The 12,724-nt window shown below is 41.6% G+C and overlaps 1 long non-coding RNA gene across 1 annotated transcript in view; it reads right to left on the reverse strand.

Annotated features, from left to right (window-relative positions):
* LOC103273852 overlaps positions 1 to 12,480 on the reverse strand; it is a 35,978-nt gene extending 23,498 nt beyond the window's left edge. Inside the window, exon 1 of the long non-coding RNA XR_505219.1 lies at positions 12,354 to 12,480. This is a non-coding gene — a long non-coding RNA (uncharacterized LOC103273852). The remainder of the gene's footprint in view (positions 1 to 12,353) is intronic.
* Positions 12,481 to 12,724: the final 244 nt, after the last annotated feature.

Consider the following 12,724-nt stretch of genomic DNA (forward strand, 5'->3'; position numbering starts at 1 on the left):
AAGGCTGAGGCGGAAGGATTGCCGGAGCCCAACAGGTCGAGGCTGCAGTGGCCGGGAGCGCCACTGCACTCCAGTCTGGGCGACAGAGTGAGACTCCAACTCAAAAAAAAAACCATATGGAAGGTCTGTGGCAACCTAACATCAAGAAAGTTTATCAGTGCCATTTTCCCAACAGCATGTGCTCCCTTCATGTCTCTGTGTCACACTGTGGTACTTATTGCAATATTTCAAATTTTTTCGTTATTGTTTTATCTGTTATGTGATCTGTAATTAGTGATCTTTGATGTTACTACTGTAATTGTTTTGGGGCATCACAAACCACACCTATGGAAGACAGTGAACTTAATAAATAAATGCTTTGTGTTGTGACTGTTCCTCTGTCAAGCCTTCACTCCATCTCTTTCTTCTCAGGCCATCCTATTCCCTGAAACACAACAATATTGAAATTAGGCCAATTAATAACCCTAGAGTGACCCTAAGTGTTCAAGTGAAAGAGTTTCACATTTCTCCCTGGAAATCAAAAACTAGAAATTATTCAACTCAGTAAGGAAGGCATGTTGAAATCTACAAGAGGTCAAAAACTAGGCCTCATGCAACAAACAGACAAGTTGTGAATGCAAAGGAAAAGTTCCTGAAAGATATTAAAAGCGCTACTCCAGTAAACAAATGAATAATAAAAAAGCTAAAGAACCTCATGCTAATATGGAGAAAGTCAGAGTGGTGTGAATAGATCAAATCAGTCGCAGGACCCCCTTAAGCCAATTACTATTCCAGAGCAAGGCCCTGATGCTTTTCAATTCTGTGAAGCCTGAGAGAGGTGACAAGAAAAGCTGGAAGTTAGTACAGGCTGCCTCATGAAAATCAGCCGGGCATGGTAGCGTGCGCCTGTAATTCTGGCTACTCGGAAGGCTGAGGCGGAAGGAGGTGGAGGCTCCGGTGGCTGAGAGCGGCCACTGCACTCCAGTCTGGGCAACAGAGTGAGACTCCAACTCAAAAAAAAAAAAAAAAAAAAAGAAAATTCTTCTCTGAGTAAAATCCTATCAAACAGTATTTGCATGCTACAGAGAAATCTTTTGTGAAAGGAAGAGTCAATCAGAGGGACAAACTTCATTGTTGTCTTATTTTAAGAAAGTACCCAGCTACCCCAACCTTCAGCAACCACCATCCTGATCTATCAGCACTCATCAGCATGCAGGCAAGATCCTCCACCAGCAAGTGTTATGACTTGCTGAAGGCTCAAATGATTGTTAGCAATTTTTTTTAGCAAAAAAATACTTTTAATTAAGGTATGTGCATTGTTTAGACATAATACTATTACACATACTTAATAGGCTGCAGCAAGGTGTAAATATAACTTTGATATGCGCTGGGAAATCAAAAAAAATTGTGACTTGCTTTACTGGAGTGCTCTGGAACTGAACCCTTAAGATCTCCAGGATATCCTTGTATTCAGCTGAAATACTGAAGTGCCAAATGGCTGACCTTGGAGAAGGTAAAAGCAGTATCACAATTCCTGCCACACCTTCTCTTAATACCAGTTTCTCTACAGTTATACAAAACTGAGACCAAACTCAACTACTTCCTTTAGGATTCTAAGAAAAAAAAAATGGAATAATTTGTAAATGAGAGATTCCTGGCACTAGAAAAGGAAAACAGATGACTTAGTAAAAGACCTGGGGAAAAGAATTACTTTTTATGGCATAATCCCCAATATCAAGGACTGATACCTGTGGTAGAATAGGGTTGTGCTTCAACTTACTGAGAACATTTCTATACTGTGGCATGTATGCATGACAAACTATTCTCATTTCATTGTATATGATTAAAACTTAATCACCAAAGGACCAATAACATTGGGAGTACTGAGGCAGCTTTGTAGAGTAAAAAAAAAAACTTTTTTTTTTTTTTTTGCTGTAGCACATATGTTGTTTGTAGTGCTATCAATAATGAAAACTAACAGCTAACATTTACTAGGCATTTACTATGTGCTATGTCAGGCACTATACTACTTAGCATGACTCATTGTCTCATTTAATCCTTTATTTTTAAAAAAGTTGATAAAATGGAAAATGTTTAAAAGATGGTAGGGAAGAGATAGACACTATTATATAATCCGTGTTTGAAAGATGAAGACCCGAAGCTTAAAGAGGTTAATCAACTGACCCAAGGTCACACAGTTAGCAAGCAGCAGGGCTGGGATTCAAATACAGGCAGTCTGACCCAGAGTTCACGTTCATCCACTATACTAAACATTAAAGGACACCTAAAGGGCACACTCAGAAGGACATATGCTTTAAAGTATTTTCTTCAGCAGTGCTGACAAGCTATTTTGAACCATCCACATTCTCCAATGCAGTTATTTTTACGTATGAAAACTTCTCTAATGGGTTATACCTTATAAATCAATCCCCTAATTTAAACCCTAATGGAAGAGCACAGAAAGATATGCCTATCTTCCTCAAGTTCACCTTCAAAGTTAGGAAGGCAACTCAACAAGACCTATCTCCAAGGAAGTTGGAATAGGTAGGACTGAAGTCAATGGCTGCAAAAGAGTGTTCTCTGTTGGCCTGTAGAGGAAATAAACCCACATTTGCCATGCCAACATGAGGTCCACAGAGTCAAAAAGTAAGACCACCTAGGAGACTACTTATTTGACAAAGTCTTAAAGAGTCTACACTAAGGTGGTGATGGTTATAACAGAATCCTGAAGACGCAGCACGTCCTCCATGAAGCCTTTCCCAAATTCCCACCAACAGAGCTGCTTGTGCCTTTGTGCCACCAAATCTTGTTCAAGCCTCCATAACAGCACCGACACTGTCCTTGGTTTTCAAATCTGCAGGATACCCCCAGTAGACTGCAAGCTCTATGAGAACCAGAACTGTGATGTAATCATTTTTCTCTCCAGTGAGTTAATCATTTTCATATTCTAACACCTCCTTGAGTCCCAAGAGAGGAGCTGGCCCTCTGCTCATGAGCTTGCAGGATCCATGAGGAAAAGAGCCTTGTCTTTCATCTTTGAGTCCTTTCATCTTTGAGAAATAGCTCCAAAGATTCTTTTAAGTCAGCTGAGTATCAACACCCCTGACTAAGATGCAAAGTTTGCCACAGGGAAAGGTGAGGGAGGAAGCAGAGAATTATGTAATACCTCAATATCTGGCCAGAATGCTCAGTAAACACATGAAATGTTAATCAGGGATGATGAGCTAAGAGCTGTATATAAAAAGGTACTGAAAGGAGAAGGATGAATGAGTTCTTCTAAAAAGACGAAGAACAAAGTTATGTTCTTGAAAAATTTGATTCTTCAAATTTTAGTGAAGAATCAAGAACAATGAGGCCCAAGAAAACCTTTGGCAAAAGAAACATTGGCAAGCTTCAAGAATGTAGGTTTTAGACATTCTACCAAATAACTGACAGTTCTCTTCAAAAATGAAAGACAAGAAAAGACTATGAAAATATGACAATGAAATGCAACGTGGGATCCTGGAGAGGATTCTGGAAGAGAAAAAGGACCATTATTGAAAATGCTGGCCAGGCACAGTGGCTCAGCCTGTATCCCAGCACTTTGGGAGGCCAAGGCGAGGGGATTGCCTGAGCTCGGGGGTTCGAGACCAACATGGGCAACTTGGTGAGACCTCTTCTCTACAATAAATCACACAAAAAACTAACCAGGCGTGGTGGTGTGTGTCTGTAGCTCCAGTTACTTGGAAAGCTGAGATGGAAGGATTGCCTGAGCCCAGTAGGTTGAGGTTGCGGTGGCCATAAGTGTGCTACTGCACTCCAGCCTGGGCAACAAGAGTGAGACTCCAACTCAAAAAAAAAAAAAAATACTGGTAATATTTGAATTAAATTTGCAATCTAGTTACTAGTTACTTTATGAATGTTAATTTCCTGGTTTTAATCATTATACAATGATTATATAAGATGTTAACTTTAGGAGAAGCTGGATGAAAAATATATGGAAACGCTACTATTCCTAAAAATTTTCTCTAAGTTTAAAAGTGATTCAAAATAAAAAGTTAAAAAAACAAAGAATGCAGGTTTTGTAACAAGAGTAGCATGAGATAATGCTAAGGAAGAGGAAAACAATTCAGAACCTGAAGTAACAGGTGTGAATCAAATTTCTTGAAGTCTGACATTAAAGCAAAGTGATACAGGCCAATAAACCCACAAGGTGGTAGAGCACAAGCTTCCCAGAAGGGGAAATAACCAGAGCTTATGTGACGGCAGTTACTGGTTCATTCACCTAATCATTAAATAACCACTTATTAGGCATCACAATGGCTGAGACACTGCTAGGAGCCAGCCCCTGCCTCTAAGCTTACAGTCTAGTAGAGATATATGCAAGGAGGCACATGAACATAACATGTTTTGTGAATGTGAAAAGAATGAGTTAGAGGAGAGAGAGAAGATAAGAAGGATGCAAAGGGAGGAAATGAACCTAAGGAAAAAAATCACTCACATTTGTAGAAATTTGCTACAATGGGTGACACCCATGTCAATGGTTTTATTATTATAAATTAGATTAGATGGTTGTTCCCACACAAAGTAGAGAACACATGACCAAATCTGTCCCCTGCTCATTACAGCCCCTGTGAAATATTTATCATCGCCAATGTCCATTTGTGTTTCGTTCCTCTCGATGAGGAGAATGGTGTGAAAGAGGTGAAAGAGAAAACATCCTGAAATGGAGGCATCAATGAGAACGGCTATTTATCCACTGCATGACTATCTGTCACATTTCTAACAAACTAACTTGGAAAAGTACTAAACTGTCATGCAAAAAAAAAAAAAAGGTCTATTTCACAATGCTATAAAATGACATCATGATGAGAGTAATATTCTTAGGGTTAAAGGTAAGATAAGGTCACTCAAGAATGAAAGATGTATTTGAGCACCAGTATTCAGGCTTTCAATAATGTTTCTTATACACACAACAACAACAAAATCAAAAGAAAAGTTCAATTACAAAACTACAATTACTATCATAAGAAGCAGATAATTAAAAAATTCAAATGGTAAACTCACAACAACAACAACAAATGCTTATTGTCCAGACGCAGTGGCTCATGCATGTGAGCCCAACATTTTGGGAGGCCAAGGCAAGAGGATAGTCTGAGCCTGGAAAATTGAGACCAGTCTGTGCAATTTGGGGAGGCCTCATCTCTACAAAAGATTAAAAAATTAGCCAGGCCTGGTTGCACCCACCTACTTGGAAGGCTGAGGCAGAGGACTGCCTGAGCCCAGCATGTCGAGGCTGCAGTAGCCGTGAACATTCCGCTGCACTCCATGAGACTTCGACTCAAAAAAAATGCTTATTAAAGCAAATTTGAACATTTTAATATACCTACTAGATGACTGGGAAAAAATAAATTATGATTACTAGTACTATCAAGATTGAAATAAAATTATACTGTTAGCACTACAAACTGATGAGGGATTAACTCCACATGAGTTCTAAGTATTCCTTATCACATCTCCACCCTCTCCTGCCACTCCCTTCCTTTTACCCGATGCTCTGAACATTTCACTCCCCGCTTTTGCTCTTAAGAATCCCAGTCCCAGCCCTTCTTATCACCCACAGAATTCCTACTCAATCCATCAAGTCTGGGATTTCAGTGCCACTTCCCTTTTCTTCAATGACCAAACTAAACCCATCCCCACCAACACCCATTCCCTCTCCATAGCCCATCATTCCATCCATTGTTCTCCCACAATACTTTTAATCATGCAGTTAGTTGTTTAAATGCCTGTCTTGCTCCTTAAATTATGAATTCTTTAAGGCCCAGGATCATGTCTTAATAATCTTAGTACACGCAATACTTAGCACAGGAGATGGCACATGTCATTACCAATGACAGACAGGAGGGAAAAAAATGCTACATGAACAAAGAAGTTCACTACAACACCATCTCCTTGAACGAAAACCTGAAAACCACCTAAATATCCTATCATAGGGGAATGATTTAGGGAAAAATGGCCTATCACTCAAGCAAAAAGTATGCAAATATTTAAAATAACATGAAGGCTATGCAGAGACACAGAAACTATTTATGACAATGTTAAATTAAAAACTTAGAACACATTTTGTTTCCTATTGAGATTCAGGGAAAAAAAGTAGAACACAAAACAGTATATATACAATGGGTACAGCCATACAAAATACATAAGGACTGTGGGAATATAAAAATATGTATTGGATTTAGTAGTTTTCCTTTTCTCAAATATTTTCTTTAATACCGTTCATGTCAGTTTGTTACTATTAAAATTGTATTTCAAAAGAAAGAAAGAAGAAAGACAAAGGAGCAAATTTACAGATTCCTATAAGACCCTGCAATCCAAGGGAAATGCTAAGATATTACTGGTAGGTGACAGGAGAAGTAGGTATCGGCAATATCACCAAAGCCGAGGGTCCCTGACCCCAATCTGCCTCAAAGAGAATGCCTTTTATGTCGCAAGTTGCACTAAATGCGAATTCTTTGTTGCAAAACTTCAAAGGTAAGAACTTTTTCCAGATATCTGTGGAATTAGTATTAATGAGAGTGCCCAGAGTTCACATACATGCCTGTACAGCAGACACTTCTCAGCCAAGGCACTGCAGGCACACTCCTTGATGAGATGTCTAAACCTGAAGGCATCAACAAAGTACATTTCCATATTGGGAACAAAACTGGTTTCCTCTTAAAGACTTTTTCCACCACCTTCTGTCCACATTGTAATTCTCCTGTCTCCTCAAAAGAATAGTTAACATATGTCAAGGATATAAGGCATACACTGAGGCGCTTGGTGACTATTACTCGTAGAAGAACCAATATCAGCAGAAGATTGGAATCTTCTCATCAAGTAGCCCCAAAAGTGAAATTTAGTAAGCACCCAAAAATGTTAAGTACCTTTAATAAACATTTATTGGTATTACATATTTTTTCTTGCTTCATCTCTGAACTTTAGGAATGGAAAAAACCAACAGTCATATAGCCCAGTCTCCTCATTTTACAAGTGATAAAAATATGGTGTACAGAGAGGGAAAGTGACCTGCCTTGAATCACCCAGATAAGTAATGATAAAGGTGGGATTAAAACTCAAATCTCACAGATTCTCCACCCCAATCCATTATACTACATCAAGCTGTTTTAATCCCTTGAGATCTCTGGAATTCTTGGCCTAAATCATTAGTACCACAGAACTTTAAAGCTGGGAGGGACCTAAGGGAGAGTTTTACTTAATCTCCTCATTAGGTATACAAGGAAACTGAGGTCCAGAAAGATTAAGTGATTTGCTCTCAGTATCTTGAATGGCAGGGGAAAAAATGTAACTTGAGCTCAAAAATCGGCAAACCAATGTCCATGAGAAGGGAGGAAACTGTCCCAACTGGGAAAACATTTTAAAGGAATGGAGAACATTTTAGATGAGGGGACCAGCAGCCTCAGTGTCACCTGAGATTTGGTTAGAAAGGTAAAATCTAAAGCCCCACAGAAGACTTACTGAATCAAATTCTGGAGGTGGGGATGTTCAAATCAGACAATTTAATTCCCTTATTGTCCCCAAGACATGAACTTCAGTGGTCATATTGAGTCTACTTTGTAAATGATAACTATAATCAATGGTTCTTAAGATTTATGCAATCTTCTAAATGTGTATTATACTTCAATTCTAAAAGTTTTTTTAAATATGAAAACAAAATGGAAAACTACATTTGGGTGTTCAGTTGGTTTTAGTTTGGGCTGACAGCTTGACCTTTCGAATTTGAGTTCCCTCTTCTATAAAATAGGCATGCCACCTATCTCAGAGGGTATGTTGAGAATTAAAGGTGAAAACTTACCTGAAAGCACTCAGCATCTGATATACCAGGGGTCTCCAACTCCTAGGCCACAGACCCGTATCAGCCTGTGGCCGGTCAGGAGTTCAGTGGCAGGCAAGTGAGTGAAGCTTCAGCTGTATGTACAGCTGCTGCCCATTACTCACATTACAACCTGACCTCCGCCTTCTGTCTGATCAGCAGCGGCATTAGTTTCTCATAGGAGCATGAACTCTATGGTGAACTGCACACGTGAGGGATCTAGGTTGTTCATGATCCTTATGAGAATCTAAGCCTAAAAATCATTGGGATTTTCTACATGTTTCAAACATTAGCAGAGATTTTGAAAGAGACTGAGCTAGGGCCCTCTCCCAGCTGGTGCATGATCACCTATCTCAGTGTTCTCTAGAGTTTGAGCATTACCTCCCAACCACAAAAGACCCCCGAAGTGGGAAGGAATGGATCCGTGACCCATTTGTGAATAAGCCAGGTGAATTGACTTTGTCTATGCTAGAAGAGGATCAACTGCTTGTGATTGCAAATGATAGTGGTCTTAAAAGTATGTTTGAGACAACTTTAGAATATATCTCCATATATTCTGGATTAAAGTCAAGGAGGAATATCCTGAGATTGCCACAGAAGCACTGAAAAGCCTGCTTCCGTTTCCAACATCCTATCTTTGTGAAGCAGGGTTTTCCACAGTGACAGTCACCAAAACAGATTACAAAGTAAAATGGACATAAGCAACAGTCTTCAGGTGTCACTGCCTCCCATCACCCCCAGATGGGACCATCTAGTTGCAGGAAAACAAGCTCAGGGCTCCCACTGATTCTGCATTATGGTGCGTTATATAATTATTTCACCATATATTTCAATGTAATAATAATAAAGTACACAGTAAATGTATTGCACTTAAATCATCCCGAAACCATCCCCCCCTCACCTCACCCCTCCCCCGTGGTCTGTGGAAAAACTGTCTGCCTCAAAACTGGTCCCTGATGCCAAGAGGGCTGGAGACCAGTGGGGTACCCAGTAGGCGGGCAGTGCAGCACAGTGGTTGGGAGTTCCAGCTGTGGACAAAGACTACCTGGTACTTAGTCTTCAATACTTGGCTGGGTGCCTTATGGCAGGCACTGCACCTCAATTCCCCATCTGTACAACAGGAATTAAGAGCAGTACCTTCCTCTGTTATGAGACTTAGAGAGATGACGCAGGTAAGTAAAGCGCCTTTCATGTCTATAAAATGTTGCTGTTTTCAAAGAGCTTTTGCATCCATAAAGACTCATCTGATCCTCATGACTTTCCACAAGGGATGGGTGCATTTGATTAAGGACTAGATACTGACTGCACCATCTTTTAGGAAAAAGCAGAGTGGACATGGATCTCACAGAAAGGAAACTGCATAAACAGTATGTGTGGGAATGGACAAGACTGAAAATAAGAAGCCCAGGATCCTGCTTTCAACTCTGCCCATCACCTTGGCCTAATCATCCCGTACAACCTCAGGTACGTCCCGTTATCAGACTGAAGTTCATTTTTATCTATAAACACAAGGGTTAAATGAAGTTATCTATAACATCTCTCAAGATAAAAGTCAAGTTCTCTACCATGGCCTATAAGGAATGCCTCCACAGTCTATCACCTGTCTGCATCTCTCACTTTGTCACCTACTATTCCTTGCTCACTCCCCATGTTCCAGCTCCATCAATCCTCTTTCTGATGCCGTAAGAGGCTGCACCAACTTCTGCCAACAGCCTGTGTCTGTACTTGCAGCTCCCTCTGCCCCCATCACTATGCCCCGTTTACATGACTGTCCTGCTCAATCTTCAGTTCAACATCCTTCCTCAACCCCATTAGCTAAAGTAATAGGTCCTGCCCTCACTCCCAGAGGTTATTTTCTGCAGCACTGCTGTCCAATGAAAATATACTGCAAGCCAAAAAGAAATTAAAATTTTAAAAAGGAAAATATCATGCAAGCCACAAACAAATCACATATGTAACTACGTTTTCTAGTAGCCACATTAAAAATGTTTTAAAAGATGATGTTAATTTTAATAATATCTTTTAACCTAGCATATCCTAAGTATTATCATTTCAACATAATTAATATAAAAATTGAGATATTTTACATTCATTATTTTCATACTAAATCTTTGAAATCCAATCCATATAGCGCATGTCAATGCAAACCAGTGTTTCAAGTGTTCAACAGTCATACGTGCCCTGTGGTTATTATACCAAACAGTGCAGTTTTATAGCATACTCTTCTATATTTCCTTCACAGCACTTGCCACAATTGGAATTTCTTGTTTGCTTATTATCTTGTGACTTTCTCACCAGACTATAGGCTCCACAAAAGCAAGAACTTGTTTTATTCAATGTCATGTGCTCAATGGACGAGTGTCCTGAACACAGTAGGTGCCCAGTAAATGTTTGTTGAGCAAATGGATGAGTCTCTTTGAGTTTTAATATTCTATGAATGAGTCAATGGGCTAGTCATGCCACAACTCCCAAACAGGCACACACTCACTCATTCAACAACTCTCCTGTTTCCTTCCTTCTTTCACTATCAAGTAAACTGACTTGAAAAGAAAAATCTGCCGGGCACAGTGGCGGGCATCTGTAGTTCCAGCTACTTGGGAGGCTGAAATGGGAGGATGGCTTGAGTCCAGGGGTTTCTCTTGGCTATGTATTTCCCTATTGCTTACAAGTTCTTTCCCATGATTAGACATCCAGAGTCAGTTTTTTGTATACTGGCTAAAGGATTGGCACAAAAATAATTGCTAATATGTACTGAATGTTTACTCCTTCACAAGCACTGTTCTAAGCGCTTTACATTTCTCACCAGCTTCGCAACAGCCCCGTGAGGTAGGTACAATCATTATCCCTATTTACAGATGAGGAAGCCAAGGCATACACAGGGTAAGTATTTGTTCAGGGTTACAGCAGTCAATTCAAAGCAAAACAGAGACTCCAAGCAACCTGGAGCTCTAGACTCACAGACCTTAATCACCTATTCTTGACTCAATGCTGTCCAATAGAACTATAAGGCCAACTATATATGTAATTTTAAGTGTTCTAGTAGCCACATTGAAAAGTCAAAAGGGCCAGGCACAGTGGCTCATGCCTGTAACCCCAGCATTTTGGGAAGCCGAGGTGGAGGATTACTTGAGCCCAGAAGTTCAAGACCAGCCTGGGCAACATAATGAGACCTTGTCTCTGCAAAAAATCAAAAACTTAGGTGGGTATGGTGGCATGCACCTGTGGTCCCAGCTACTCGGAAGGCTGAAGCAGGAGGATCACTTGAGCCCAGGAGATCGAGGCTGCAGTGAGCTGTGATTATGCCATTGCACTCCAGCCTGGGAGACAGAATGAAACTTTCAACTTAAAAAAAAAAAAAAAAAGGCAAAAGGAACGTGGTATGCACCTGTGGTCCCAGCTACTCAGAAGGCCAAGGCAGGAGGATCACTAGAGCCCAGGAGTTCAAGACCACCCTGGGTAACATAGTGAGACCCCGTAGTTAAAACATTTTTTTAACTGTTTTGCATCAACAAAAACAGGTAAAAATTGATTTTAAATATATTTTTATTTCATCCATTTTTCAAAATATGGTTCTTTAATCGAGATGACCAATAACCAATGTAGCTGATATGATCAGTACGATGATGTAATTAATATAAAAAATTATTTTCCATACTAAGTTTTCAAACTTTAGTGTGATTTTACACTTACAGTACTTCCATTCAGACTAGTCACATTTCGAGCATTCAACAGCCATATGTGGCTAGCAACCACTAAGTAGGAAAGTGCAGCTCTGCTGCCTCTCACAATCAGCCTCTTACGGAGACAAAGAGAAGGAAAAAACTCTGGACTGGGAGTCAAGACCCCTGAGCTCTAATCCCAGCTCTTAGTTTCCGAGCGACTTTGGACAAGTCTTTTCTGCTCTCTGGGCCACCGTTTTCCCACAAATAACCTGAGTAAGAGGCACAAGATTTCGAGGAACCGGTTCCAGGCGAGAATTCGAAACATCTCCCAAACCCGCAGGGAACACGGGCACAGTTCCCTACACCTTAAAGTCAGTTTTCACACCCAAGAGTTGGTCTTGTCCCCCAGCAACGCTCCTGGGTCATTATTACTGTCTCCAGTGTATCGGTACACAAGCTGAGGCTCAATATGGGAGAAGTGACTTGTCCCAAAGCCGTCAATGGAGAGGCCGGGGTCCAATCCAAGTGGGCCCAGCGCTCTCCACTACCTCCACCGCCACCCGAGGACTGGGGAGAGGACAGCAGAAGGGGCTTGGTGCTGAGAAAGGGGAGCTCTCAGAGGAGCTTTAGGGAGCCAGGCCAGGGCGGTGGGGAGGCAAAGGGGTCGGGCCTTAGAAAGGAATGAGTCGAAAGGGGCTGGGGGCCTGGGAGAGTGGGGTGAAAGGAGAGGTGGGACCCCGGGTGGCCTGAAAAGTAAAGGGCCGGGAAGTGAGTGGGACCAGCTGAGAAGGAACTCCGACCCTGCGACCCCCGCCTTGCTGACAGAACGTTCCCCTGGCCCTCCCCGCCCCTCCTACCTGGTAGCTCAGAAGTTCGCCCACGTCCATGGTATCCGGCCCAGCCAACACGGTGTACGCTGCCGCCCTGAACTCGCTATCAGACCGCGGGCAACCCAAAGGCGGCTGTGGCCACACTGCCGTAAAGCACCGTGAGCGGGGCCGCACAGCCAATGGGGCTGAAGAGGGCGCGTCAAGAGAGCCGGCCACACCGCGGTAAAAGGCAGCGCCACCGTATCGCGTGCTGCATTTGCGACAGTACTGCTTCCGCCCGGAGCCTGAAGGGCGGGGAAAGGGCCGGAGCCTTGGAGAAAGGAGGGGAAGGGAGAGAAAGGATTAAAGGATAGCGACATTGCTTGCGCGCCCCCTATGTCCAGGGCGGAATGCTGGGT

Source organism: Carlito syrichta, unplaced genomic scaffold, assembly GCF_000164805.1.
Source record: "Carlito syrichta isolate Samal-C Ts95f unplaced genomic scaffold, Tarsius_syrichta-2.0.1 Scaffold314289, whole genome shotgun sequence".
NCBI classification, from domain to species: domain Eukaryota; kingdom Metazoa; phylum Chordata; class Mammalia; order Primates; family Tarsiidae; genus Carlito; species Carlito syrichta.